General features: G+C 41.1%; 1 pseudogene; it reads right to left on the reverse strand.

Annotated features, from left to right (window-relative positions):
- Window positions 1-476: 476 nt before the first annotated feature.
- LOC127235825 (mitochondrial inner membrane protease ATP23 homolog) lies at window positions 477-1228 on the reverse strand (annotated as a pseudogene).
- Window positions 1229-4646: the final 3418 nt, after the last annotated feature.

Genomic DNA, 4646 nt, shown 5'->3' on the forward strand with positions numbered 1-4646 from the left:
AGGAGTTCCTTTTGCCTTATTTATTTATTTTGTGGTCAAATACTAAAACCAACTTTATTTATTTATTTATTTATTATTTTGTAGTCAAATACTAAAACCAGCACCTTCTGCACTTTTTTACATTGTATACATTCTGGATCCCATGCCTAACCAATCGTTTACATTGTATACATTCTGGATCCATGGTATCTAACCCATCAATTACACTGGATACATTCTGGATCCAGGGTGTCTAACCGATCATTTACATTGTATACAGTTTTTAACCTGACAACATTTACATTGTATACATTCTTTGTTGAGAAGATTTACATTGTATACATTCTTTGTTGAGAAGATTTACATTGTATACATTCTGTGTCTGAGAAGATTTACATTGTATACATTCTGTGTCTGAGAAGATTTACATTGTATATACATTCTGTGTCTGAGACCATTTCACCTCCTGAACTTTATGGCAGTGCCTAACTGATTATTTACATTGTATACATTTGTATGTTCCTGAGGCTCAGGGATACAAACCACCACCATTTTCCTATGTTTGAGAAATAGCGATGACGGTTCTGAAAGTCCCTGTGAGCATACTGGGCATATATCTTAGTATGTGGGATCCTGCCAAAAGGCTCACTGTCATTGAAACAAGACTCAAAAATGTCCTCCACAGCATTCTGGGCCTCTACTGATGTTCTGAACAGCCAAGATGGAAAGAACAGCTATGACCCGCACACAAGTCTGATGGTGTTGTTTTAATCCAAAATGCAACCTGAAGATTTCCAAGATAACAGTCCCCACCGAGGCTTGCGGCTCAGAGGATCTGTGAGCATGCCAAATGTCTGACATTGGTAAACCAGTGCAAATGAGCTGGCAATGATCGAACGCATGGCTGAGCTCGTGGATGACGGCTCTGCTCTTGTGAGCCGGGCACAAAACAATCTGAGACGTTGAAGCCTCAAACCCTTCGCTGCCATTTCCATCAGTCTTCGCTAGAGAAGTGTCTCCCTTCGTTAACAGCACAGCCTGAGGGCCTCATCGCATCCAGTTTGACATATGGGTTCGTCTCTAGAGTCTTCAGGAGCATGAGAGGGCAACTCTGGTCCTGAGTGAAGAAGCTGGACAGGAAGCCCTGCTGGGACTTCCCGTAGGCCAGTGGCTTGGGCTAGCCCTGGCCTGAGTCAAGCTGCTCGCCTGCCCCCAGGCCTGGCCCGCCACCACCCAGAGCTGCAGCCATGCAGCCCACAGGCCTTGGAGCAGGCTCTTCCTGCTCCTAGGACCCTTCAGCCAATCCGGGGACGCGCTTCCGCGGGTCCATCCTCAGCAACTTTTTTTTATTTATTAAATTTATTATTTTACATGTCGATCCCAGGTCCCTCTCCCTCTCGCTCTCCCTCCCTCCCTCCCTCCCTCCATTCCTCACTTTTACCCTCTCTGTCCTCTCACATGCACCCTAACCACTTCTTTTAACCTTATGCAACATACTTTGTAGTCAAGAGTGTATTGGTCTGCCACCATTTGATGTTGGAGTTTCTGCCCCACCTGGTACCACAATTTTTGCTTAAATAAACACACAGAGACTTATATTAATTAGAAACTGCTTGGCGGATGGCTCAGGCATCTTATTGGCTAGCTCTCTCTTAATTATTAACCCAGTTCTGCTAAACTGTATATTGCCCAGAGGCTGTGGATTACCCTTAATCCAAATATTACTCCTTCAGCAGCATGGCATCTCCCTTGAGGCCTCTCTCTCTCTAGTGTCCTCTCCCCACAATTCTCCTAGTCTGGTAGTCCTGCCTATTTCCTGCCTAGCTACTGCCCAAATAGTGTTTTATTCATCAACCAATAAGAGAAATATATATACAGAAGGACATTACCCATCAATACTTAACCGATTTAATAAAACTGAGGAGTTAACTGCAGTGAAATACTGAAGCAGTTCTAGGAATAACATGTACCCTTTTAATACCATGGGGTTGTCTAGTTCCCAGGTACACAACTGAGTATGATCATGCTCCAGTAAGATATTTAATCTCTCTTGTTTAAGGAGACATAGAAATTCTCATGTCTTAAATCCAAGGCTTAGAAATAGTACAGTTAGAAATAAAAATAAGTTTAGAAAATATCACAAGGGTTAATCAAAATTCTAACCAGCAACTATTGAATAGTCTGGACTATGAATATTTAGACAATTGAGTATAAAGTCTACTGATAGGCACCATCAAAAGCGTATATTGTTCATTTTATTGTTTAACGTGTTCTTTAAATAATTTTTATTCAGAAAAAATGAGTAGAATAAAGTAGAATAAAGAAGGCAATAACATTTTTGTTTATTATGAGATAAGCATGTATTCTGAAATACAACCCGATAAAGATACCAGCTGGCTCTCTTTGCACATTCTAGATTTGGGACAGGAAGATAACTGCAATAATGAAGCTCCTTCTGTTTGTTCTGTACTAATACACTGTTCATCATCAGTCTCTGGGGAAACTAGGAAAGATTAACTTGTCAGATCAGCATGGTAGTGTAAAATCCCCACTCCTCATAATTCTTAACATTGCTGAGCATGCCCTACAATACAGGAACTTGTAAAAACAGAAACCAAAATTGAGCAATGAGTTTTCCATGAATTAATGTTAGACTTATTAACTCAGATCACAGGCAAACCTTGAATCAAAATATAGTGCATTGTGCTGTAATGTGTGTGATATGTATGTGTGGTGCATGTGGTGTGTTGTGGCATGGTGTGGTGTGGTGTGTTATGATGTGTGTGTTGTGGGGGGGGGTTTTGTGTGCTGTGGGGTACTGTGCTCTGTGTGTGTGTGTGTGTGTGTGTGTGTGTGTGTGTGTGTGTGTGTGCACGCATACATAACACAGTGCTTCTGTGGAGGTCACATAACATCTTGTGAGAGTCAGGTCTGTTCTGGAACCATGTGGTTCCTATGAATCCAACTCTGGAAATGAGACCTGGTTCAGGCACTGTTTCCTCACATCAGTTCATACAATCACATTCTTATGAAGAAGCCTTGTGTGTGAATACCCGGTTTTACAGGACAACAGCCATGTAGAAGGGAGATGTAGAATTAAAACAAAAATAAAAGATTAAAGAAACTTTTCTTCAAACTTATCTTTGACAAGATTGTTTAAAGAACATCAAGAGAATGAAAAAGGATAATTTGAGAGACTTATTAAAGAGCAGGGGAAAATAACAAGATCTGAGTAAATTGGGAGCCTGGGGATGGGGGAAGGGATGTAGGAGGAAGAGGAAGGGACAAGGGGAAGGGGAGGAGAACAAGGAAAGAGATACCTTAATACAGGGAGCCATGATGAGCTTGATAAGAAACCTGGCACCAAGGAAATCTCCAGGGATCCAGCTAAGAATCTAAGCAATAGTGGAGAGAATACCTTAAATGAACTTCCCCTATAATGAGATTGATGACTGACTACCTTAAATGTTATCATAGAGCCTTCATTCAGTAGCTTATGGAAGGAGAAGCAGACATACACAGCTAAACACTGAGCTGAACTCCTAGAATCCAGTTGCAGAGAGCTAGGAGTGATGAGCAAAGGGGCCAAGACCATGCTGGGTAAACCCACAGAAACAGCTGACCTGAGCTCATGGACCTCAGACTGACTGCTGTGGTACCTGCATAAGACAAAACCAGCCCCCCCCCACGAATTTGTGTGTCAGTTTGCCTCTGTCAGTGGAAGCAGTATTTACCCCGGTGCACCAATGGGCTTTGGGAGCCCATTCCCTATGAAGGGATACTCTCTCAGCCTACATACACAGTAAAAGACCTAGGACCTGCCCCAAATAATGTGGCAGACTTCGATGATCCCCAGTGGGAGTAGATAGGGGTGGGATGGGTGGGGAGAGGGGAAAATGGGAGGACAGGAGGGAGCGGGAACTGGGATTGGTGTGTAAAGGATGACTGTTTTTAATTTAAATAAAAATTAATTTAAAGAGAAATCAATAATAAACAAAAGGAAAATAAAAAAAGAAAGCAGGAAAGAATTGCAACAGTAAGAATTCTAAAGAATGGAGAAAGGGAATGATCCACAGTAAGGAATAGACATAAGGGACATAATAGAGGCAAAGCTGTGAGGGGAATTCAGTAAGGACATAATAGAAGCAATTCTGTGAGGGGCATTCAGTAAGGACATAATAGAGGCAAATCTGTGAGGGGCATTCAGTAGGGTTGTCCTCCTTGTCCTAGAATAACTGAAACTAGTAAGTAGGATGTTTTAAAGATTTCTCTTTTATTTACCTGCATTGGGGTTTTGCTTGCATGAGAATGCCAGATCCCCTGTAACTGGACTTTTAGTTATAAAACAAGGTGCTGGGAATTGAACCTGGGTCCTTTGGAAGAGCAGCCAGTGTTTTTAACCTCTGAGTCATCACTCCAAAACAAAAAAGTAACACACAAAAGTGATTTTTTGATAATTATGTAGAATATACCTGAAGAGTTTGATACTAGAGTGCATACCATATTTATGATGTTAATGTATTTGCATTGGTTTTCCAAATTTGTACTACTAAAATAAACCTTCTATTTTATTGATAATATATAATACATTAACATTATTGACTAAACATTTCTGAGCATCTACAATAGGCTTCTAAAGTATAACCAAAAACAAGAGGAAAGCTCAG

Source organism: Phodopus roborovskii, unplaced genomic scaffold, assembly GCF_943737965.1.
Source record: "Phodopus roborovskii unplaced genomic scaffold, PHOROB, whole genome shotgun sequence".
In the NCBI taxonomy this organism is placed as follows: domain Eukaryota; kingdom Metazoa; phylum Chordata; class Mammalia; order Rodentia; family Cricetidae; genus Phodopus; species Phodopus roborovskii.